The 27,301-nt window shown below is 44.1% G+C and overlaps 1 protein-coding gene across 8 annotated transcripts in view; it reads right to left on the bottom strand.

Moving 5' to 3' along the window:
* ROBO2 (roundabout guidance receptor 2) overlaps positions 1 to 27,301 on the bottom strand; it is a 901,650-nt gene that overhangs the window by 189,786 nt on the left and 684,563 nt on the right. The window lies entirely within an intron of this gene.

The raw sequence follows: 27,301 nt of genomic DNA, 5'->3' as shown, positions 1-27,301 counted from the left end.
AAATGTACTCTGCCCACTTTGCTAGATTGTGGGCAGGATATTGGAAGGATGTCCACTCTTATCAGCACCCCAGGCAAAACTTCAACCTAGTGCTCCCCCCCCCCCACACACTTCACTGCCACCAATACCTACTTTCCTCCAGCCTCCAGTGAAAGTGTGGAGGAGGTCTCCCTCATAGACATACTTAAGTTTGTGATAGGCAGACTTAGTGGTGCCGCCCCCTACCCCCCCCCCCCCATCTACTTATCTGCCCTTATTTGCTAGTTACGAGCTAGCAAAGATCAGGGGTTGTCCTGTACTGTTGATTTGGTGCATGTTAATCATACCAGTGCATACCAACGCATACATCCCAACATCTGTGTCTCACTAATCGGGACGCTCGTGCCTGAAAAGGGGGCATGGCCTCTCAGGATGTTGTGTCCTCAGGCCACGCCCCATTTCCCACCCCTCTGCATCACTAAATAGACACTGTGCGCATATGCACAGCGTCTATTCCTTTCAGGCTGTGGGGACTCCCAATTCCCCCCCTCCCCCCCTGCCACGGGACACTGGCGGCCCCGGGCGGGAAGCGGGAAAGTCCCAAAAAACTAGGAGGTTTCACGCGGAAAGCAGGACAGTTGGGAAGTATGCCAACATATAAACACCGTTCTAATTTAAAAAATAACTTATTATAAGACACACACAAGTGTCAAATATAAAAAAAAGGCCTCTTCCGAAGCCCCCTCAGCGTCATGGTCAATTTGAGTTCTACATGGGGATAAGAGAAACAGTAATTTATGAGAAAACCATCTAGCTGAAGCGTTTTACACTGTGCATCGTAAATGAGGCAAATGTTGTTTAAAAAAAAATAAAAATAAATTCCCTTCTATATAACACATATCTGATGCATGCAAACACAATTGGTGCCAGATAACGATTTTAAGCTACAAGTCAGATAATTTTCAATACATCATAAATAAGCCAATTACACACACAAAAAAAAGGCTTTATTTGAAGTGTTAACCCTTTGAGCGCCAAGGGAATTTGTCAAAATAGGTGTGAAAATTGTCAAGCCAATTTTTTTTTTATTAACCCTTCTTTAATAATTATTTTTTTACGTCTGCTAACAGAACGGTCGCCGCGAGCGACGCTGGAATTTTTTTTCGGATATTTTTCGGATCGCTCACAGCAGCGGCGGCAATCAAAGGGTTAAATATAAATCACATCTGTGACACCATAATGAAGACACTATGAGTAAACCCTTCAGATCCTTCCGGACGTAAAGGGTTAATCCTAAATACTAGTTACCGAGCATTTGTTTAAAGCGTAAAGGTGAATAAATGTGCGGGTTCCTGCCATCTGCTTTGAAAAGAATGTATCAATTAAAGAGCTTATTCTTGCAATAACTGAATAACCTGTGTTTGTTTAAATAACAGCCCTCTGGCACACACAGGACTGAATGCTTGCCAAGAATTGCAATTTACAGTAACTCCCAGGCCTAGTGTTGGTACTTACACAGCACCCCACCAGGATCAGGAGTTTAGCTCGAAAATACTTTAAAAGAAACCCATAATTAGTTATTATTCAACCCTGAGAATAAAAGACTGCGGTTGAATTGCAATGGAATGAAATGGACCTACCTCTGTCTGCTTACTAGATTTCAATGTATTACAGTATTTCAGCATGTAAAGCATTCCTGATAGGCTGCCTTAATTACTTGTAACTTAATTATTACTAATAATAAAGGATTCTTATTGTTAGCCATAATAACTTCATAACCTGATTAGAATCTCATAAATCCCAACATTTGACTGCAGCGTGGACGGACAGTTTGCGCGCCACAGGCTTGTGTCAAAATTTGTTGTTTTTTTTCCCTGTGGGGGCCAATGTGTTTTGCCCTGTGGGGATCTCTTTGTGTGCCTTGGCAAGTTTAAAATCTTATTTAGTGTGGTAAAAAGGTAAAAAAGGTTGAAAATCACTAAACGAATGGGTACTTGTGTATTATCACGGCGCCCACTAAGCTATTTGCTTAGTGGGCTATTCTGCGTAGGGAAACCGCATCGCATCGCATGGGCCATTATAAGGGCCGTGTGATGCGATGCGATGCAATGCGATTTTCCTATGTAATGCATTCAGCGCTCGCCTCGCTGCGCTCGTGGATAGTACAGGTTTGAAAAGTTCGGAGGACGCGTTCCGCCGCCCAATCCATTTGGATAGCAATGCAGAAAGTGTCCTCAGAATAGCACGGCAGGGTCCTGGTTGAAATAAATTTGTGATCCAGGGGTAACAGCAGATGGTGGTAGTCTGTCCAGTCCACTGGGTTCCCAAATGGTTTGCAGCCAGCACTGTTAAAGATGAATCCAAAGCAGCGTTTGGAAGAGTTCCATTAAGTAGCAGGCTCCAATTGGAGGGGGTGTGGGTCTGTTCCAAAAGAACGCCTGACGCGTTTCGCTGTGTTAGGAGTACAGCTTTTTCAAAGGATTACAAATTTATTTCAACCAGGACCCTGACGTGCTATCCTGAGGACGCTTGCTCTAGCTGCATTGGGTAAATATTAACTCTTCCATCGCAGGATATCTTTAATCCATAATACCACTGGTACTCGCTTCCATCCAATTGAGCAGCAATTTAGAACAACAGGACGTTGCATTATTCTGCAGACTTTATTAGCTGGTTTCATTAGCCAATATTGGTTTTAACCCCATATATATATATATATATATATATATATATAATCATATATATTCTTAACTTACACTTGTGCTTATTTTTCATGTATTTTTATATGCAGTGCTAATAAATATTATTGATTTATTTCATCACCCAAGCACCACTTCTCCTTTTTTTTGTACCTTGGTTTCTGGTGGGACTGACTACCCCACCACCAAGTGGCTGCTATTTGACACAGCACCCCTGGCAGCAACTTCTTAAGATTAATTCCTTCTTTTCACTTCCTGCTATTCTTCCTTGATCATGCTAAAGGAGTGTCACAGACACCTAATTCCACCTGTTCGGAAGTAATGAACTGTTATCTAAGTAGAACTGCTTGGAATTGGCATTATACTTTAATTTAGCTAAACCTTCAAACTGGCGCACAGTTACACACCAGGAAGTCGCTGATATTCTGCAAAAAGGAAAACCATATGTAATTGCCTTCTCTTTTTATACTCTTGTAAAAAGAAGAACGCCATAAACTAATCAGCCTCGGTTATTGCAAACGGCACTGTTGGGAAGTGACTGGCGAGTACCAGTAAGGGCACAGTGTGCAGGTTTAATTAAAGCTGTGAGGATAAAATCCATCAAACCCTCCCATTGTCTTTTTTACCAAGGATATCAATTAACAATCTGCTACCCCCTTTCACTTAAAAATGTGTATTCGTTTGTCATCTGTCCAGAGGGCTGACCTTCCTTTAACTTCGTATTTATTAACTAATTTGGTGCCAATATTGGGGTCACATTTTTACCGCTCAACAGGTTGTTCTTATCTACTTTCAGTCTTTTCTTTTTCAGTGCACTATGTCTTTTATTCACTGGCAGATACCAGCAGTCACTGTATAGCAGGGGTGGCCAAACCGGTCCAGGTTACCTAGCTGCTGCACTGCTGTAGTCATTACTAACTGTCACATTTTAAAACAAGCTGCATTCATTCCTACTATAGACCCACAGGTTGCCTGGAAAACATGCACCGTTGGTAGATCTTGAGGACAGGTTTGGCCACCCCTGCTGTAGAGACTTCTTACTAGTGGTCCATGCACCAATTCACACTACTGCTGTTTATGTAGAACCTGATGTTCATGCTCATTATCGAGGCTGCTTCTGATCCAACTAAAGGTAGACCTAGAGCTGGTCATTGACCATCTAAAGTTACCATCCACCAATGTTTGCCTGCGATGGTCAGTGGTTTTTGCCATGGATGACGGGAAGGTTTCTTTGACATTGATGGCAGAGATGCGACAATGTAGTTTGGGGTATGGTGACTTGCCCCACACTCGAACCCTGCCTCCATGACTGGTCCGTCGTGGGCACTTGTCCTTTAAGAAGGATTCCCGTTGATGGTTTCCTGTTTATGGTTACCTGCCATCAATGTAAAATCCTGAAGGTATCATGGATGGTAAACCATTCAATGGCCAACTCTAGGTAGCACCGGGAGTTATGTACTTCCAACCCACAAAATTCTCACCGCCATCTTAACTGTGTCTGTTTACATAGGTCAGCCCTGATTTGGGTTCTTTGTCATGTTGTCACGATATGGACAGCTTGGTCACAGCTGGGCTGAAAGACTGGGAAGTATATCCTTGCTGTGCATAATAGCGGGGCAACAGGAAATGGCTACTACACATATATCATCTATAATGTATAGAGCATTCGCTTTATGGAAAGAGAAAGGGTCGATCTAGCCTACTGGATTCGCTTCCAGATTCCTAGTGATGACCTCTTTCCAACAATGTACAGTATGTCAATTTGTCTGCGCAATATAAGTACTGTAAATAAATAATAAATTTGCCCTAATTACTCAATTTGACAAGGAGATATTATGTAACTATTTAAAAGCCCCTCAAAATTACAGCTTCTGCAATGTTCTTTCACTTTGAACTGTGACAGCTTTTTTCTTCCAGTTTGAGCTGTGACAGTTTTTAGCCCACAAACTCTCCACCCTACCCCCAGTCCCTATCTGCTCCTAACGCCAATCTTCACCGAATGCCCTCTCTAAGGGGGATATTCAATCGCCGTCGAGCATCTCCCGTGGGGGAGATGCTCGACGGGCCCTATTCAATGCTGTCTTCCCCGACAGCATTGAACAGGGTTTCCTGGCAGAACTAGCCCGACATCTCTAGCTGTCGGGCTCGTTCTGCCGAGAACAGCCGGGAAGTGATGAGCTGCCGGCTGCATCTCGTCACTTCCCGGCCGCAACTCGCGGCCACGCCCCTTTCTCGTCCCGCTGCAGGCGGGACATTGAATCCCGCCTGCATGTTCTCAGTCGAGCTGACCGAGATCGGGACTGGGTCACGGCGGGCGAGCAAGCTCGTCTGCCGTGACCCGAAGATTGAATACCCAAAGTTTAACACAGATCAGTGTCCCTGCAAAAAAATTGCTTTCACTTTCTGTTATGACATCTTTCAGCACATAAAGGAGTAATTTGGTCCGTTTAGTGCCTCTAGTGGTCAGTGGAGGTACTTCATCTCATAGAAGTTAGGAATAGTTTGCTATATATATATATATATATATATATATATATATACATGTAGCGGGAGTAAGCGGCACTCAGAGTCAGTGGTAAATGGTGAAATCCAAATAGGAATTTTTATTCCATGTGCAGGAAACAAAACGTTTCGGAGCTCGCAGGCTCCGTCGTCAGTTGAGAGTAAGCACTCAACTGACGACGGAGCCTGCGAGCTCCGAAACGTTTTGTTTCCTGCACATGGAATAAACATTCCTATTTGGATTTCACCATTTACCACTGACTCTGAGTGCCGCTTACTCCTGCTACATATCTCTGGAGGACGCTCATCCTCTGGCTAGAGGGCACCAGAGCAAGTCACCTGTTGGCATTTCCCCAGTCCTGAGTGCCGGCCTCCTCGTCCTGTATATCTCCTATATATTTGGCTACATCTGTCACTCAAAGTGGGTGTCTGTGTCTATAACGCTCTGTTCCTGGACTTTCCTCTTAATGTGTGATTGCCTTCATCTGTGCTGAACACCTTTCTGAGAAATTAACCTGTTTAAAACAGGTGATGGCAATCACACATTAAGGGGAAGTCTAGAAACAGAGCATTGTGTCCCTCCTGGAGAGGGTCATGTTGGGAGGTATGTGACAGAGAACCAGCCCAGTGAGCCCACAGACAGTGCCAGACACCCACTGCCTTCCCATGTTGCCCAGCACTGCTACTCCACAGCCACCAGGTGAGCGCCCCCCTCCCGCGATTTGCGGCAAAACCTCCCCCCCCCGCGCCCCCCCCCCCCCGCGATTCGCGGCAAAAACACCCGCTCCCCCGCGACCCCCCTACCGCGATTCGCAGCAAAAACACCCCCGCGACAACCCCTCCCACGATTCGCTGCAAAAAGAACCCCCCCACGACCCCTCCCGCATAACCACCACCCCGCGACCCCCCCTCCCGCGAATCGCGGCAAACCCTCCCCCGTGACCCCCCCCCGATTCGCGGAAAAAACACCCCCCCCCGCGACCTCCCTCCCGCGATTCGCGGCAAAAAGAACCCCCCCGCGACCCCCCCTTGCACGATTGGCGGCACCCCCCCTGCGACCCCCGTCCCGCGATTCGCGGCACCCCCCCCCCCGCAATTCGCAGCAGCCCCAGGATTAAATGGCACATGCAAAACACTGACATGGCTATGGTCGACAATGAAAAAGGTTGACATGAGTTTTTGAAGATTTATTTTTAATTTTTTTAATTTTTTCATATTCATTGTCATGTGTCGACATGGACACCAATGAAGTGGCACACTTATGTCAACATTTACATGTGTTGACCTTTCTGTGTTGATTTTTTCTTGTGGCGATTCGTGTCACACCCCCCCGCAACCCCCCCTCCCGCGATTCGCGGCACCCCCCGTGACCCCCCACCTCCCGCAATTCGCGGCAACCCCCCACCGGAACCCCTGTGAACCCCGCCCTCCCGCGATTCGCGGCACCCAACCCCGCGACCCCCCCCCCTCCCACAATTCGCGGCACCCCCCGTGATTCGCGGCAGCTCCAGAATTAAATTGCACATGGAATACACTGACATGGCTATGGTCGACAATGAAAAAGGTTGACATGAGTTTTTGAAGTTTTTTTTTCATTTTTTGAATATTTTCATATTCATTCTCATGTGTCGACATGGACACCAATGAAGTGCCACACTTATGTCAACATTTACATGTGTTGACCTTTCTGTGTTGATTTTTTCTTGTGGCGATTTGCGTCACACCACCCCCACAACCCCCACTCCCGCGATTCACGGCACACACACACACACACCTCCCCCGCGATTCTCGGCACCCCACCCCGTGACCCCCCCTCCCGTGATTCACGGCACACCCCCGCGACCCCCCCTCCCATGATTCGCCGCAACCCCCGCCCCGTAACCCCCCCTCCCGCGATTCGCGGCACCCACCCCCGCGACCCACCCTCCCGCAATTCGCGGCACCCCCCCGCGATTCGCAGCAGCTCCAGAATTAAATTGCACATGGAAAACACTGACATGGCTATGGTTGACAATGAAAAAGGTTGACATGAGTTTTTGAAGGTTTTTTTTTCATTTTTTGAATGTTTTCATATTCATTCTCATGTGTCGACATGGACACCAATGAAGTGCCACACTTATGTCAACATTTACATGTGTTGACCTTTCTGTGTTGATTTTTTCTTGTGGCGATTCGCGTCACACCCCCCCACCCCCCCGCAACCCCCACTCCAGCGATTCACGGCACACACACACCCCCCCGCGATTCTCTGCACCCCACCCCGTGACCCCCCCTCCCGTGATTCACGGTACATCCCCCGCGACCCCCCCTACCATGATTCGCCGCAACCCCCACCCCCGTAACCCCCCTCCCGCGATTTGCGGCAACCCACCCCGCGACCCCCCTCCCGCGATTCTCTGCAATCCCTCCCCTCCCGCGATTCGCAGCATCCACCCCCCCACAACCCCCCCTCCTGTAATTCGCGGCACCCCCCGCGACCCCCCCTCCTGCAATTCGCGGCACCCTCCGCGACCCCCCCTCCCGCGATTCGCGGACACCTAAGTTGCAATACAGGGCATCTTTCATACAATTCTAACCATATTTCTCATATACAAACGTTCACAAATTAAGGGGCGCATCCCCTTACGACGGTGTGAAGAGCGCCCGTAGGGCGCGATGAATCACCTAGTATATATATATATATATATAGACGGGGTTGTATAACAGCACTCCACGGGTTCAAACAAGAAGACTCCAGACACTGGTATCAGTCTTTTTTCAGTCAACGTTTCGGAATTTTACTTCCGTTTTCAAGACAAACCAAAGCATTTCGGAATTTTACTTGAAAACGGAAGTAAAATTCCGAAACGTTGACTGAAAAAAGACTGATACCAGTGTCTGGAGTCTTCTTGTTTGAACCCGTGGAGTGCTGTTATACAACCCCGTCTACATCTCCCCTCTTGCAGCACCCCGGTCAGCTATCACCTTTCCATGCTGGAGTGCCAGTTTCTGTTGCCTATATATATATATATATATATATATATATATATATATATAGATGGGTTTATTTGATTCACTGACAAACACACCTTTGCTAGACACACCACCTCCTCAACGCACCCTTTACATGTCCTCGTAGGATTATACATTTGTAAATAGCGCCCATTATATCTCCGCACCCCAGACAGTATCGATAGTGAAAGCGCAGAAGCGCAGCCGGTGACAAGACATGTCTGAAAAGCACAATAAGAAACTTAAGCAGGCTGCAAGAATAAAGATCGTCACCTCTGATAAAGAAAGACAGAAAATACAGCGGAGTATTGTTCTGTGGCTCTTTTTAACTGCTTTAGCACTAAAAGCTCTATTCATTGTATTTTATCATGGGAACACAGCAGTGAAGTATTGGTCTCCGTCATTTCCTTGTACAATGCTACAATTATGCTGGTGCTGCCTCATTTGTCATTGAACGTGGCCATTAACATGCTCCTTATATATCACTACGACACACACACACCTAGCAATCACATGCGGTTCATAATGGCTTCCCAGCCCATGCCAGGCGCAGATAAATTAGTGGTTAGTGTGCAGCCTACGCTACACATGAAAAATAGTGTCAAATAGTACAGATACTAATTATAAGACACAGGGCCTGATGCACTAAGCTTAAAAAGTGATAAAATGTAGAGTGATACACAACCAACCAATCAGCTCCTGCCTGACATTTTTCAAACATGGTCTGGGACATGGCAGGTAGGAGCTGATTGGCCGGCTGATTATCACTCTCCATTTTATCACTTTTGAAGCTTAGTGCATCTGTCCCCACAGTCTGTGGCTCCCATTGCAGTGTGATGCTAACCAAGGTTTAAAAACAAGGGGAGATGTGTCAAAGCTTGGAGTCAGCTAAAATAAAGAGAGATAAAATAGCAACCAATCAGCTCCTGTCATTTTGTAACACACATCCTGTAAAATGACAGGAGCAAATTGATTGGACACTTGAACATGCAGAGAAGTAACCGGGGGCGGGGAAAACAGGTAGGCTAACCTTTTGAACCTGTCGACTTTACCCATTGTCAACCTAAAAAATAAGCTGTAGAAAAAGTAAATGAATATATGATTCTCTATTAATAGACTTGCCATAGGAATGTGCTTGGCTTAGCTATGCTAAACAGAGCCCCATGACAGGTATGGGGAACCTTTACTCCAGCTGTTGTTAAACTACACATCCCAGCATGCCCTGCAATGCTTTTAGCATGGCTAAATAGCAAAACTGCAGCAGGGCATGCTGGGATATTTAGCCCAACAACATCTGGAGTGCCAAAAGTTCCCTATCTCTGCCCTAGAACATTAAGTAAATATTGTCTGTAGCAAACCGTCTCTACAACTCATCAATGGTCCTATTCTAGAAATGAGGTGCCATCAGTGGAGGCTCCAGGGGTAGGGTTGAAGCACAGTCCGAAATTCATAATAAATAAATAGGGGAGAAACACCAACTGCCAGTGAGTCCGTTTGGAATAGCAGTTGGTGGCAGTTGCCGTGGCCTCCCCTATTTGAATTTTAAACTGCCCTGCCTGCAGTCCCCCCAACTGGAGCCACCACTGGGTGACACTAAACTATTGATTATAATTGTAACTGATACCGAGTTCTGAGGATTGGCTAGTCTGACACACAGGGCTTAAAGTGTTCCCCCAACAAGGATCCTCCCCCCCACCATTAGGCAGAGCCTAGACCAGTGCCAGGGAATTTGTGCCCTACCACCCATAAAGGGATAATGGTCCCACAACACGTTAGATCAATCGTATACACACTACACTGCATGTAGTGCCCTTGATTCATATTAAATCACACAGTAATGCCCCTTATACACATAATGTCCACAGTTGTTCATCTTAACTTTACATTACATACGCCATGCCAGAAGAAGAAGCCGCTGGGACAGACTTTTCTTTTGGAATTACTGTTCAGGACTGTTGTAGAGGTGGAAGTCAGTTCAGTGCCTCTTCCATTAGAGGTGGTGGAACTCAGTTCCACCCCATTCCCATTTACTTTAACCACTGGTGACATGTCATGCGATGAGCCATAAAGTGGTTTTGTTGTATACAATTCAGATGACAAATTAGTGAAACCAAAGTGTAAAACGGAATCACCACTTCGTTAATCATCATAATAATGAATCACTGTCAGGAAGTAACGGTAAACAGTGTAATTAAGGTAAACGTGGAGCGCTCAGTACCTTCCAGTTGCAATTAACCCCGGGTACTTTTTATTCTCCAAGTAAAGTGCTGTCATTAATGAAAATAAATGTAGCTTTATCCATAATTCCCTAAATAAAGAATAATTAATTATGCATTTCCTAAACGTGCTTTTTATAAACACGGAGCAGGGAAACAGCACCCCACCTTATAGCCCCAGTTTGTCGTGACATAATGGGATTAAAACATGAGGAGTAAGCTTAATACTTTAGCCCAAATTGCTCTTTACAATCACAAGTAAAACTAATTATCATAAGCTATAATTGGCTAATCACGGGGAAAAAGGACAAATTCAGCAAATATCCAGGCTCATTAAAATAGGTGGCTTCTTATTTTCCTCCGGCTTGTTTTCGCAGTGTTTGCAGAGGCCTTGCATGCACTTGCGGCGAAACCGGTTGTACATAGACGGCTTAAAAAAAAAAATTGTTGCACGTTCATTTGCTCTGCATGGGCTCTGCAAACACCAGGTTACTGCTGTAAGTCAATTAGTGGGAACAGAGCAAGTGGGGCCACTGGAAGCCTTTAACCTGATCATTTCATTTTAGTATGCCTTTTCCATTTCAGTAAAAGCTTTTGTTCTCCTTGCGACCTCCACTCTGAAAAGGCAAGGTGAATGATCTCATATGAGACTTTATGCCAACGTTTATAAATTGGCAGGCGGTGGTACAGTGTGATCATTCATCTATGCAAGTTAAGTCACAAATGTTATTCATTCACCTGGGATTGCGCATTCTTGTGTGAAAGGTAATGAAATACCCCAAATTAGCTGCCTATTTGTCAAATCCTCAATTGCAAGAAAATGACTTTACGGGATGATTGGTATCTTGTACAAGTGAGTGAAATGGCAGAGGATGCCTAGGTGTAGACACGCATATAAATCTTACAGGTGGAATAATATAGAGGGTAGCAGGATTTTAGATTCTATAGTGTAAGGTAATATTCTGACTTCTCGGTAGATGATTGGTTCCCAAACTGTTATGAATCGCGGCGCACTAGAGTATCAGCATTTATTTTCACGGCACCCTTATGCCAAAAGTTTCTTATTGATGAATTCGGCTAAAATGATTTATGTATTAAATAAATTATGCTTATGCTGTAAGTAATCCTTAGTTTCAGTTATGTAGTGATGGACAGGGGTGCAGTTCTGTCTTATGATTGACAGCAACCAGCTTTGGTTTTGCCTATGACATGGATAATAAATAATTAGATTATGGCCTGAACCACCAACTAATGGATACTGTTGAAGTGCCCCATGGTACCCAATTTGAGAACAACTGGCATAGAGCGATGGCATAATGATGTGGGAGGGACCGGATTAGTGTGCCACTGGAAAGGATAGATGTGCTCAATAAAGTTTTTTCTTTTAAAGAATATACATAAAAAAAGATATTTTTTAATATATTTTCTTCAAATAAAAACATTAGAAGAACGAGACAAAAAACAGTAATACAATACATATTATATATATATATATATATATATATATATATATATCATAGTTTTCAGATGGCCATTTGCCGGAACACCGTGATTTGAGGGCGTGGTTTCAGATTTTGATGGAAACTGGAATGCCTTTCCATTTTCCCTACAGGTACACAAGACTGATTCTGCTCGCACTTTCATAGGCTGATAGCAGAATCAGCTATCTGAGACCTACAGGTATAGCGTGAAGCCTACATTCTGTTACGCAGGGCTGGGCAACACCGGCCCTCCAGATGTTGATGAACTACACATCCCAGCATGCCTTGCATCAGTTTCGGCATGGCCACATAGCAAAACTAATGCAAAGCATCCTGGGATGTGTAGTTCACTAACATCTGGAGGGCCGGTGTTGCCCAGCCCTGCTGTTACGGAACCTTCTGTATCTAATTGAATCTAGTCCCTTACTCCTGACTGCAAGGGTGACCCAACCGGTCCATAAGATCTACCAATAGTTGATGTTTTCCAGACCCCCTGTGAACCCGTAGAATGTGTCAGGAATGACTACATCTGCACCAGCTACAGTAGGTGCTCTGGGTCCCGAGGTCCCGTTTGGCCTGTCCTGCCTTAATGCTTTTTCACCTTTAACCCTTTGAGCGCTGTGAGAGATCCTCAAAATATCCGCTAAAAATGCCAGCACCGCTCACGGCGACTTTTATTTTTGCGTTCCATATTTAGCTAAACTTCAATTAATTGTCTTGACTGTACTTGTATTTATTTATACTAAAAGAACAGGCGCTGTGAGCGACACTGGCATTTTTGGCGGATATTTTGAGGATCTCTCGAAGCAATGTTGGCACTCAAAGGGTTAAATGCCTACAGTAATGTTGCTAGTAGGGAGCTATTTAATCTCCCGCCGCAAAAGAGGGATCACGGCAGAACAAGCCTGACTTTAGAAGCTGTTGGGCCCGTTTGGCCACGCCCCCTTTTTTCTGATCGGCAGGCGGGGCAATGAATCACGTCTGCCAATTTGCTGTCGAGCAAGCCACCAATGGGCCAGGATCACGGCTGTCGGGAGGGACTGACAGACGTGATCCGGTATTGCATACCCCCATAATCTACAAAGATGCACAAAGCAAATTGCAAGAAAACAAGTAATGCCAAATCCAATGGAGCAGTTATGGATAATAGGAAGCCATTTAAGCTGAAGCCTGATAGATTTGGTCCCTTAAGGTTAATATTTGTCATTGAGGGCCAGATGTATCAAGCTTCAAAAAGTGATAAAATGGAGAGTGATAAACAACCGGCCAGCCAGCTACGCAGGAGCCATGTTACAGGCTGGGTTTGAAAAATAACAAGTAGGAGCTGATTAGCTGGTTGTTTATTACTCTCCACATTATTACTTTTTGAAGCTTGATACTTCTGGCCCAGAATCTCTTTAAGCTAATAAAGTAAGTGTACTTCTTAAAGCAACATGTTATATTTATGCCTCCGATTTTACTTTACAGTGTTTTGTCACTAAGCGTCGTATTATTCGGAACTTGGGCAAGAAAGCAGCGTCTGCTGATCTGGGAGGCAAAGAGTTTCCATCATTCTGATAATCTCCCAGAAGGGTACAGAAAATCACTTCCAGCATTGCCATAACACCTTTAATTTTTCATGTTCAATGCATTCTTTTATTGCTCATCTAAGAAGCTGCCAGTATCTCACTTTTTAACTCTAAATGTTTTAATATTACTCATTTTTACTACTACATTCTCATCTTGCTGCAGTACATCAGCTGTCATTGATCATTATTTTTATGCCAGAAGCACCTTGCTGTGATCTTTAACTTGCCCGGTTAATGCTTGGAGAGATTTGAAGGCGGTTTGTAAAATGAAAACGACAGCACGGCCATGGGTTCCAGGTTTTAACTCACACATGCCGTGTATTTTTAAAGGGATCTACAAAATCTTACTCTCTTGGCATTACACGGAAAGGTAAACAAAAATAACAAAAATGTACTGTAAACAGCAGCAAAGACAAGAAGCAACATAAAGGGTGAAATGTAATAGGATGAGATAATCAAAAAAGTGAGAGATTTGGTATTTTTTTTGGGGGGGGGGGGGGTATGTTTTTAAATCATTTACACTGCAAAACCAGATTGATTTTGCAGTGTAACTGATTGCCGCTTTAAAAAAAACTTAGCAAATCTCTCACTTTTTGATTATTTCATCCTATTACATTTCACCCCAAGAGTTAAACACAGACGGGAGGGGGTCCGAACCGAAGATCGTATGGGCAGCATGTATGATCTTCGTCACCGATCTGATGTGCACTGGACCAGGCATCGGATCAGATGCCACACATATGCTATTTGGGCCAATTTCTCCCGACTTCACAATTATTAATATATAATAATTCATATTTTTTTTTGGGGGGGGGGGGAGTTTCTACAGAACCCCACCTTCCCCTCCACGTATTACATGTCATCCCCATAACTGTTCTTGTAGGCACCATCTTTTCATTAATGTCTTCTGAAAGATGGCACATGAGATAGTAAAGACCCTGGCACTAGGCCAAAATGTTTGGTACCTCCTAAGCTGGCACCATCTTTGCATATACTTCTAAAAGATGGCAAGCATAGGTGGGAAGGCAGTGGCATCTTAAGGCGGGTGCGAGGGGATGACACCAAAGTGCCGGCTCTCCTGCAGTGATAGGATCCAGGTGCTGCAGTTGATATTCTCCTGCAGCACTAGGCTCCTGTCATAGAGGAAGAGCCGGAGCCACACACACAGCAGAGTCTCCCCCGGAGATTATGGGCACAGCCCCAAAGTGACAGTACATAGATCCCCAGAAGGCCGTGCCCCCTTTATATTAGGTCAAACCTCTTTTGGGTGGCCACACCGCCAGCCATTAAAAATATGCCACTGTAATGAAGCGACCATGTATTCTATCCATACTACTTGGATTCCGGGATTTACGTTTACAAACCAACCAAAAAAAATTCTAAAATTAATGTAATTCTTATACAAGTCTATTTCTGAAAATAGTTAATTAAAAACAAGTGAAGACAGTAACAATCCTCTTATTAAAACGCCACAATGTGGAAGGTCAGAGAACACAGCAGTATCAGAATATAAAATAAAGCGACACAATCCTCCATATAATACGACACATGATAACGTAGCCTGTTTATTTTCCCGATGACCCGATGTTAAGTTTTCATCTGCAGGTGTTTGGAGAATAAAGCTGACGTCTCCTTGGCTTATACTTGCTTAATGATGCCCAAGGCTTTCATTCCTTTTACACTATAACAATGGAAACATGGCTTCCTTCTGTACAACATAAAAACTAATAAAGTACCCAGCTGTTCTGCCCCTGGTGGGTTCTGCATCTTCTGTGTGAAGTACTGTCAGACCGCGATAAGCGGAGATGGTGAACAAGTCTATATAACCCTTTCCTTATATTGCCACCCTTCACATCCATCTCTTCCAACTTACACTGCAAATTGCATGTGTCGGCAACTCTCTTAAGTCAATACCTTGTTACGCTGAATCTCTTACCCCTCAGTCCTTCAACTATTATATTCTCAGTTACAAAATATCATAAGCAAAAGCTTTCAGATGCTGAAAGCCGAGCTGTCACTGTCTATAAAATAGTATTTTCTACGCAGCCATTGTTCCATAAATGCTTTTAAATGTGTTTTATCTGCTCTGCTGGCAGCCCTTTCTAATGCCAGTGACAATTTATGCAAGTGAGTATGATGGAACAGATATGGCAGGTGCTTCGGAAGTTAGCAAGGGAAGATGGCTGCTGTTACCTCAGTTCTTTGTTGGGCAATGTGAAAAGATAACACAGAAGTGGATTTTTTTTCCTTTAGATTTAAACAAACTACTGTATACTGCATAGGCAATGCGCATTTATTTGTGCAACTTACAGTATGGCGTAAATCCACAATAGCATGCAGGGATGTATAGAGTGGCCATGGGCCCCGTTACTAATGGGGACATGGCCAATATGAGAAGGTGTAGCTACAGGCGCGCACCAGCACCTGCACAGGGTGCACCAGTGGCTGCACCCACACTGTACGGCATGGAAAGAGTAGAAGCGGACATCAGGGCAGGACCAGGAAGTGAGGTCTGGGGGCATGATGGAACTGCCCCTGCTGTAGTGTGGTAAATGTTGACCATGAATATGCAATTCAAGCATCATGCCCCTCATTCCTGGTACTACGCACTAGGGATGGACATCAGAAGCCTACCATCAAATGAAGGCTTGGCATCCGCCATCAAATCTTGTTTGCATGCTCAAATATCTTCAGCGTGGACATGCATACGCAGAAGCACTGCAGCATGGCTGGCTGGGGGGGCGGGGCCATTGGAATACCATCAAATGTTTACCATCGGAATGGCGCCATTGAATGGTAAAAGTACTTCTTTCTGAACAGAAACATTGATGGTTGTGAAACACCACCATGCAATGTCTATCCCTACTACCCACCTGCCATCTACTTAAGGATCCTGGGTAAAAGATGGCTCTTATTAGGACAGGCAGAACCATGGAATTAATTTCATACAGGCAGGGATACTGTATGAGCTACTCAATGACCACCGGGATCTCTGACTAGCTAAGTTGAGTTTTTCAGGGATGTATCAAACCAAAAATGGAATGGTGGAGAAATTACCCATAGTGAAGTACCAACCAATCAGCTTCTAGAAAATCTACTTGATAAATGAAGCTAATTGGTCCAATTGTTCTGTTTCAGTTGGGGGAGGGGTTACTTTTTAGAAGAGTATATTAATGGTCAACTTATAACCCTTTTAGATATCTCTTTCATTTCAGATTGAATTGAAAAATGGCATACAGTGTCAGGAATAAGATGAAAAAATATCACTTACCTGATAGGATTTCATGTTTAAGATTTGAGCAGAAGATCCAGGAAAATGTCATGGAAGAAAGAAAACAGAAAAAAAACATCATTAGCAATTTGTATATATATATATATATAATGAAGCCTTAATAGACAATAATATATCAAGAGAAATTACATCCTAACAATATGACATTGTGACAGTATTACCCTTTCACATTATATCACCCTTTTTTTTTTACTACAAGCCTGTATGAGTATCTCTGTTGTACTTGTATGGCCTACAATACTCTGTACCAGCATCTATACATATAAATACTGCACTAGCCCCAAGCAGAACCATGTGTATGTGTGGCCCATTTGGGACAGCACTGGCAGTAGCAGTACCCTCTGATGTACAGGGTCCTGTAGCCAGCAAAAAAACAGCCTTCCCATCGTCTGTAGAAATCTTCATTATATAATAAATAATATAAATAAATCCTTAAGGGATCAGCATTCAGCAAACTCCAAAAATTTAAAATTTAAAGGAGTTTGCCTTCCGTTTCAGAAAGTAGGCCTGGGTTGTGAAGAGGCACCCAATCGTATCCCTACGTGCATTTTTCCAGAAACAAATGCTGGTGTTCTAGTGCTTGTAATAGTGGGTAGAAGCGGTGTGCACCAGTGGCGGATTCAGGGGGGGGGCACCCGGGCACGTGCCCCCCCTGTCATTCATTTTGTAGATGAGGACCAGAGCTTTCCAACGAGCCCAGCCCCATGTCTCTAGCCCCCCGGGAACCGGAGATATCGCCTGGCAAACCTGTAACATTTTTTCCCCATAGGATAATATGGGACCCGTCAATTCCGACCCCCACCCGGTTCCGACGGCTGCCAGTTCCCCCCCTGGCATCACAGGAGCTTGTGGTTGATGTCATTCAATTTCAAATCGCTGGGCCTTCAATATGATACCAGGATGGTCCATATCGGTCAATCGGTTCCAGAGATATAGCGTGTAAATCAATTTTTTTATTTCTGAAATGTAATTTCATGTCTGTTCATGTTCTTTGAGGGCAGATTACTCTGGAACCAAACGTTCCAGTTTCACTGGACCAAAATCATTCAAAGCCCACTCAAAAGTTCTTCAATATGATACTTGTCTCATGTAAATGGGTCAGTTAGTTCCGAAGATATAGCCGGTTAAATGAGATAACTGGTTACAGGAGGGGTGGGGTGGTTTTCTCTCCCCCTCACACCAGAAAATGCAGGGACTAGGCTGGTGTAAAAGGGGCCAACCTGGGAATGCATTTTCTGGTGTGAAATGGGTATTATTTCAAATAGCTGGGACCTGCAGTGCTCGGAATACAGCCAGGCTCTGCCACTGTCAGTGGCTATCACTTCTGCCTGGCGGCGGCTGTCCCCCATTTACCACGAGCATGTATTCCCCATTGGCAATGAGCATGTAATCCCACATGGCAACGAGCATGGAACCTCTGGCAATGAGCATGGAACCCTTGGCAATGAGCATGTAGATAAGCAGCACTTACTGTATGTAGCATAATTTTTAATAGGCATTATGGTGTTTGGCATAATACTTAATGGACATCATGCCGTGTAACTTAACGTGTAATGGACATTATGGTGTAAATGTTTAATGCGCGCCTTTGGTGGACAATGTCCCTGTTTATGAAGCGTATTGTGAATTTTGTCTTAATCTGTGTGGCATTATGTGAATTCTGGCCCAATCCGTGTGGCATTATGTGAATTTTGTCTCAATCCGTGTGGCATTATGTGAATTTTGGCTCAATACTTGTGGCATTATGTGAATTTTGGCTCAATCCATGTGGCATTATGTGAATTTTGCCTCAATCCATATGGCATCTTATGAATTTGGCTCAATCCGTGTGGCATTATGTGAATTTTGACACAATCCATGTGGCATTATGTGAATTTTGGCTCAATCCATTTGGCATTTTGTGAATTTTGGCTCAATCCGTGTGTTATTATGTAAACTTTGGCTCAATCCGTGTGGCATTATGTGAATTTTGACACAATCCATGTGGCATTGTTTGAATTTTGTCTCATTCCATTTGGCATCATGTGTAAGGGGCAAGTATAATGGGGTCTAGTATTTTGTAGCATAATTTGTAGAAGTTGTATATGGTGTTGTACACTACACTCAAGGACATGCCCCCTGTTGAGTGGCCACACCCCCTTTTCCAGAGCGCGCCCTTGGCGCGCGCACAACCACATCCTTCACTTTTGTTGCCATGGTGGGCCTATTTTTAATCCCATTGCCACCCTCTCTCTGCCGCTCTCTTAGCATGTACACTGGCACCACTAACACTGGCCCTCCCCCACCTAAACCCTCTTTTATCATGGTGCCCCCCCTGTCATTTTATCCTGGATCCGCCCCTGGTGTGCACTGTGGAAACACATTTGAATACAGATGCAAATGCATTAAAGAATTATTCAGTTCAATTAGATACAAACATCTGTTGTTTTCCCTTTGTATAACAAATGGTCATTTGCTTTTGTGGCCCGCGCCGATTGCAAATATCTATTAAATAATGGCAGCAACAGTGGGAGGGATTAAGATATATTCAGCCAATCAGAACAGTTACTGATAGTCATCACCATGACTGCATACTTTGAACTGAGGCTCGAGTACCGGTCAACCGGTACAACCAAATCTACATAGGTATAGATGGATAGGAAATGTTATTGTGTGCATGTCGAAATAATAAAATAAAATACCCCCTAAGGGTAATGTATTAACCCTAAAGTATATGGGCGCTGCATTTTCAGCTTTGCTCCATTGTTCTTTGCATTCTGTGCCCAAGCCCTGTGCTTGGCACTAATCTCTGCGCCAGGTTATTACAGAAAAGTATTGTTACTCTCACGCTGTCCGTCTTCTTTTGCACTTGTCATGAATGGCCGCCAAGACGAAGCCTTGAAACTCGCCTCTTTTTGTTATGTAACCCTGATGATGATCTTATAGAAGTCGAATTGTTCTCCCGCTTAGAGATTTCACCTTCTCCTCCCAGCCTTTCATGACAGTGGTATGAACTCTTGATCTTTGACCTTTAATTGGTGTTAACCCTTGAAAGTTTTGATCATCCTTTTCTATTCGGCTTAGACTTATAAATCCTGATCCCCCCCTTCCTTGCAGCTCATATAGCTCAGTGAAGCATTACAAGGACACTAGGACTGGACTCCAGCTAATGCCTACAGATTTACTGTGTAACATAATCTATTTGATTTGCTGGAAAACACTATATCAGGGAGAAGTTCAGCTCTGAGTTAGCAGGAAACTAACCAGTGATTACATTTACCCTTTAGGTGCCGGACTGCCAGCAATGCCATTTCAGCTCAGGATGCTAAGCAAACAGCAAGAATTGTGGTTTGTCAGACAAAGGTCTATCTCATACAATGACACTGTTTCCCATCCCTCATAAACATCCACACATTCACCCTGCAGCTAAGGCGCACTTGACAATTCCTCTCTCGTAAATGTTATTTAACTCCCTTCCTCAGCCACCAGGCAGTCGCACAGTCCCCAAACCTTTATACAAAACTCATCTCTCTAGACTTACTGTACTCACCGGATCCATCAGACCTACTCCCACCCAGATTTACAACACTATGCCAGTTCATGACCCCTCACCTCTTGGTTCTAGAACATATCCTTCAGACTGCAAACTCTTTGATCAAGATTCTCATTATTATTTGCTTTTGAATAAATGCTAAAACCCTGTATTTGTTACAGTGGTCTGATTTGAGGTCTAGAATGCCGCCATCTATTGAAATTTTCATCCCACTGAACCAAAAACCATGGATGAAGAGTAAACATTGGCCATCGATGGTCATCCCTAAGTTATCCATCTAGCTCTGGACTAAATGTTTGGAGTTACAGTACAGTATGTTTAAATATGCAACTTCTATATATACATTGATGAACTTTACTTCTAACTATTGTACTATTATACTAGTTACTTTACAATATTAACCACTTCGGTGGTATGCCCAGAAATTTTTCGAGCTTAGCTGTGCTGCAACAGTGTGCTGTGCCGGAAAATATCCAGGCATACCAACAGTAGGTAGGTGTGCACCAGTGGTGCTTCCAGATGTGCACCACTGGTGCACCACCTCTAGTGGCACCCTCCCATTGCTCCTCCCTCATGTCGCCCCCGGCCTCCGCACTCTGGCGATCATACGGCGGAGTTCACCTGTTGCTGCTCCCGCCGCCATTTGCACTACATTAGTGACCAGGTCACAGGCCCCACTAGGTTCAGGGGGTGGCTCGGGGGGAAGTGTTGCCTGCTACCTGGTCACTGCTGCAGTTTAAATGGCGGCGAGAAGCTCTGGTGTAAGATCACAGGAGGGCGGAGGTCAGGAACAAGGGGGGGGGGGCAACAGGAGGGGGGAAACGGGACTGGCTGCTGCCTTTGAGTGGTAAGCATAGGCAAATCTAGAATTATGATAATGGGTGGTCCCAGATCCAGACATAACAGCAGGGGGACCTTTGCGCGGCGTAGCCGCGCTGCAAAAAGGGGGCGTGGTCTCATGGGAAGGAGGCGTGGCATCACAAAAAGGGGTGTGGTATTACACTTTAGACCATACACAGTAATGCCCATTACACATTTTAGCAAACTCCGTAATACCCATTACACATAAAACCACACGCCGTAATGCCAATTACACATAAGGCCACACACCATAATGCCCATTACACATTGTGCCACATATCATGATGCCCATTACATACTATATAACAAACCGTAATGCCCATTACATATTTGCCACATAAGTGCTGCTTACCTACGTGCTCATTGCTAGGGGGTTCTTGCTTGATGGCACCATAGTACCCATTACACATGATGCCGCACACCATAGTACCCATTACACATGATGCTGCACACCATAGTACCCATTACACATGATGCCGCACACCATAGTACCCATTACACATGATGCCGTGTACCATAGTACCCATTACACATGATGCTGCACACATAATGTCCCTTACACATGATGCTGCACACATAATGCCCCTTACACATGATGCTGCACACATAATGCCGCTTACACATGATGCTGCACACCGTAATGCCCCTTTGAAATAATACCCCTTTCACAACAGAAAATGCAGGGATTTACCCAGGAATATGGTCCCAGGATCATGCAGGGACATTCCCAGGCTGACCCTTTATACACCAGCCTAGTCCCTGCATTTTCTGGTGTGAGGGGGAGAGACAACCACTCTCCTCTCCCTACCCCCCTTTAACAAACCAGCTATATCTTTGGAACCAACTGAGACATTTACATGAGACCAGTATCATATTGAAGAACTTTTGAGTTGGCTTCGAATGATTTTGGTCCCGTTAAACTGGGCTGTTTGGTTCCAGAGAAATCTGCCCTCAAATAACATAAACAGTCATGAAATTACATTTAAGAAATAAAAAAAAAAAACGGTTTAACCTCAATATCCCTGGAACCAATTAATCCATATAGATCCAGCCTGGTATCAGATTGAAGGCCCAGCGATTTGGGTTCGACTGAGATCAACCTTGAGCTTCACTGATGCCGAAGGGGGAACTGGCAGCCATTGAACTGGGTGGGGGTCCCATGTTATCCTATAGGGAAAACGTTCCAGCTTTGCCTGGCCGTATCTCCGGTTCCCAGAGGGCTAGAGACACTGGGCTGGGCTCGTTGGAAAGCCCCATCCCTCAGCTACAAAATGGGCTAATGGGTGGTCCTGTGCACCCCCGGACCACCCCCTAGATTCGCCTATGGTGGTAAGTATTGCTGGGGCAGGACAAACCTGCCCTGGTAGGTTTGTCCTGCCCCAGAAAATCCCACAACAAGGGGTTAATGTTATACTTTGTACTTCCTACATATATGTTTTAGAGCCATATGTATCAAGTTTCAAAAAGTGATAAAATGGAAAGTGATAACAAACCAGCCAATCAGCTCTTACCTGTCATTTTTAAAACCCAGTCTGTACCATGGCAAGTAGGAGCTGATTGGCTGGCTGATTATCATGTCATCACTTTTTAAAGCTTGATACATCTGCCCCTAAGTGGGAAAACAATGGGGTTATCTGAGTCTTGAACCTTGTTATTAGAGCCATATTTACGCTAGATTTATGGCCTAGCATCATCCTATTGCCATAACATTTCTTAGCGCCAATGTTAACCAGTCCCTTCTCATCCCTAATTTGCCCACCTCTAGCCCCGAGTGACTGTAATACAATTACTGTTCTGCGATACAATGTGCACAGTATTCCTCCTCTGCTCACATTCCGACCCGACTCTCTGTTTCTTACAAAAAAAAGCCTTAAATAGAAAGGCACCCTGGGATAGGGCAACCACGCTGTATGAAAACACAGATATTTAATCAGCCACTTAAATGAAGCCTCTGGCATGTGTTGTTATATAGATAAAGGCAGAAGAAAGGGAGACAAAATTGTCTTGTTTGCAAGAACCGTGCCCCAGTCATTCTTGGATGAAAGTCCCTAAAAGAAAATACCGCGTGCCAAGAGGATGATTTATCTAGGCTTTCATTGTAAAGAGAATAATTTCCCTTATTTTAATGAAGTAAAAATAAACCCCGTCCCGAGAATGCTTCATCTTATTGTTCTCCTCCAACCAACTGCAGATGTCCTCAAAATGTCATTAGCAATATGATGTAAAAGGCTTCACGTTCGCCCATTAAACCGGCCTCCCCGAGGCCGTAGCCTGCGAGCGGAAATTCCTTCCTTCCCCAGATATTATTTACACGTTCCTCATTTATTAGATATCCGTGCTCACCTTTTATATACCATTAGCTGTAATTAATTCATTAGTGGTGCCTTTGATAAGAGGAAAATTGATGAGAGAACGCCGGCCACATCGATGTCACGATGCAATGTATAGGGAGCTGCGTTCCAGAATTCCTGAACTGTATGCCTGTGCTAGGCTCCCTCTAGGTCTGAAGGGACGACCCTGATACGGAATATGCTCCAGGGCATCTACTGCTGTCAGTTTGCACTGTGAAGGCTAATATGATGGGATGGACAGCTTGTCTCTGGAACTGACAGGAAAATGAGTGAATGATCTATTTATACTTCATCCTAATGATGCTTCTGGACACTGTATTGATTCGCAAGCAGCAAGAGGTATTTCACAGAGGAGGAGGCCGGATTCTGTACATCGGCCAATATACAGAGCGTAAGAAATAAATTCTTGAAATGTGCTATCTCAATTATTGGGTACTTATGTAATATCTGGGCTCCCGTTTTTCTTATGAGACCGCGTCCCCTCGCGGGGCTCACTGCGCTCGCCACGCTTCGGGCACGGTGGCTCGCTGCGCTCGCCACACTATATAAAATCAACTCCATGCGTATTTGGATAGTAGGGGTATGAAAAAATGGGGTGCATTTAACATGGGAGCCCAGATAATACATAAGTACCAATTATTGTTTGGATCCCTACTCAAAGCTTGTTATCAGATCATCAGTTACGGAGAACTGACGCTTCATTCATATTGCTGATGGGAAATCACGATAAAATAAAATAGGGAATCAACCAAAACATGCTTAGCACTTCTTAAAGCAATGTTTTCCAAACTGGCTCCCCAAGGACCAATTGCAGTCCATGTTTTAAGGCTGTCCATGTTTGAGCAGCCTAACGGTCACGATTTTAAGTATATCCGTGGCTTAGCACAGATGGTTAAATCAAATTGTTAGAGGGCATGCTGTGGCCAAGCCGGTTATACTTGATCACCTTTAGGAACCTCTGCATTATAGATTGTTTAATAATTAAATGCAAATAAGCGCATAGCATCAAACCCAGAAATGCCAGGTACACAATAGTTGATGTGGGTACCCGGCCTCAGCATGCCACCAGCATTGACAAAGTGCATACGCACATTCCGATGCCAGCCTCGTCATTGGCGGCCATGATGCATCGTTCCTGCATGCAGAGGTATATTGCTGATGACGAGTGGGGGCATGCATAGTCAAGAACATTGTGAGTACGCACTGGACGTTTTGAATGTTTTGACGTTCTCACCCATCAGAATCAACCCAATCGTTCAATAAGTTGTCTAGTGTGTACCCAGCTTTATCTCTGATTGCTAAAATGCGCGGTGGACAATTTATGATTTATTTATTTATTTACAGTTTCTTATATAGCGCAGCATATTCCGTTACGCTTTACAATTGGAGAGAACAGTGATTACACAAACTGGGTAGAAACAAACCGACACAGAGGTAGGAGGGCCCTGCTCGCAAGCTTACAACCTAGCAGATGAAAGCACGTTTGATTGGCTATTTCAGGTTGTTGCATATTTGCAGTTGGCAATTTGTTAATAAATACACCCATTTTTTCCCTATTCCTTTCAGAATTTTTTTATGTCATTTATGTCATTTTTTATGTTATTTCTTTTCTGCTGACTTCTTTTTAAGTCTAAGGTTAATTATACATTAGGTTGTACAATTAAAAAACCAACAAAACTTAAAGCTTTCCCATTTAATACAGTAATTGTTTGCAGAGGAGGCAATCATTGTATGTGCCCAACCAATATGCTTAACAATACAGCCTATTAATTCACCAAGAACTAGTGACAGTACAGAGGGATTTTGTGCTATTTTCCTATTAATATTGGTATTTTATTACAGTATTTATTTGTTTTGCATAGCCCACACATATTACACAGCGATTAATTGTTCAGTCGGTCACACACGTTCCTGTCCAAGAGGAGCTTACAGTAGATATTACCTCTAACATGCACATACTAGGGCCTTATTCAGACAGGTTAGCAAGGCTGCAATTTTGCAGATGGACAAAACCATGCTGCACTGCAGGTGGGGCAGGTGTCACAGGTGCAGAGAGAGTTAGATTTGGGTGGGGTGTGTTCAAACTGAAATCTAAATTGCAGTGTAAGAATAAAACAGCCAGTATTTACCCTGCACAGAAACAAGATAACGCCCCCCAAATCTAACTCTCGCTGTACATGTTACATCTGCCCCGTATGCAGTGCAGCATGGTTTTGCCCATCCACAGTTCCTTGTCAGGAATTTAAGTAGTGATTTTAGGACTTTAAAGCACTAGTGCTAACCACTGCGCCAACCATGTTGCTGAATCATCTGCCTGTGGGTGACAGTTATATTTTAATGTAATTGTGCAACCTTTTTTACTGCTCATTTCCTTGAATATACAAATGCTGGATATGATTTATTTTGAATTCTGTTTGTACATTTTAAATGTAAATTAAATCAAATATTTACAGTACACACACAACCAGCCCTTCATTCAATCACTTGTGCATGCGGATGGGAACACAGAAGTGAGCGTACCTGCCGAATCCACGTACAGTACAGTGGGACACTCTAATATTCTGCCACAGAAAATGAGATCTATAACCTTGTGATAGTAAACTCCAATGAGAGTAGTTATAAATCAGGAAACATGGGACCTTATTCTGGTTCACTCAAAAAGGCAAATTCCTTCTCAAATGGACAAAACCATGTGCACTACAGGTGGGGCAGATGTAACACGTGCAGAGAGAATTAGATTTGGGTGGGGTTTTACTTCAAAGTGAGATCTATATTGCAGTGTAAAAATAAAGCAATCAGTATTTTCCCTGCACAGAAATTATGCTAGGTCGGGCACTGCTGAACCGCTGTCGCTCAGTACACAGAGGTGACAGCCCACTCACAGAGCGAGCTGACAACGCCAGTGTTCTCTAGTGGAGAACACTGGTGAACAGCGAGATTGAAGGACACTGACCATCAATCTCGGACAGCGATGGGATGCACATTACTGTTGCTATAGCCCCCACACACACCAATGTACTGTAGGTTCATTTTCTAAGCGACTTTGCAAACTCAGCAAAGTCACTTAGAAAATGCATTAATATCGGCATGTGTGTAGGCCTTATAAGACCTGCCCAAGGGGACCAGTGATACTTGCTTATGCTCCCAGCTGTTATGGGAGACTCATGATTTTTTTTGGATAGCCCCAACAGCCCTGCAAGAGTAAGCAGATCTCCAGCATGTATACAACTTTCTAGTGAAGTGGACAGAATGGGGAGATAATCACTGAAAACCAGTATCGTAACTATAACAACAGTGGCATAACCGGTTTCTGATGTGGGGGAGGGGCCTAATGATGTAGCTTATGTCTGATAAGTTGCTGTGGGTAACGCCTCAAATTGTTCATGCTCTTTAGATTGTTTTTTCCTCAATTAGACTCTGCAAACTACGGGGGTTATTGAAACCGGATTGTAGCGTGCATGGAAAAGGCCATTCTGCGAAAATCTGTTTCTTTTTTATATTCTACTGTCAGGTGTGGCTGAAAATTTCCCGCAAATTCCCCTAAACACGTCTCCTACTAATTGAAATGTTAATCACAATGTTATCCTGTTAGAAAGCTCGATAATCTCAGCTTGTTTGATATAAAAGCCCCTTTTCGCCAACACAGTTCAAACGCACGTGTTTGCAAAATAAATAAATGACAGCAATGCTTCTGCAGTGCTTGATGCCGTGGCACAAGGCTTACATGGATTCCCCAACAGCTGGATGACATGATCTTTCCACAAATCCAATACCAATTATTAAAGAATTATAATGTAGTCTGATGAACACCAGGGACGACTTGGGGAAT

The sequence above is a fragment of the Crinia signifera genome, chromosome 2, assembly GCF_055691185.1.
Source record: "Crinia signifera chromosome 2, ASM5569118v1, whole genome shotgun sequence".
Lineage (NCBI taxonomy): Eukaryota > Metazoa > Chordata > Amphibia > Anura > Myobatrachidae > Crinia > Crinia signifera.
Note: the sequence above shows the minus strand (reverse complement) of the source record. Positions and strands in the feature narration are given on the sequence as shown.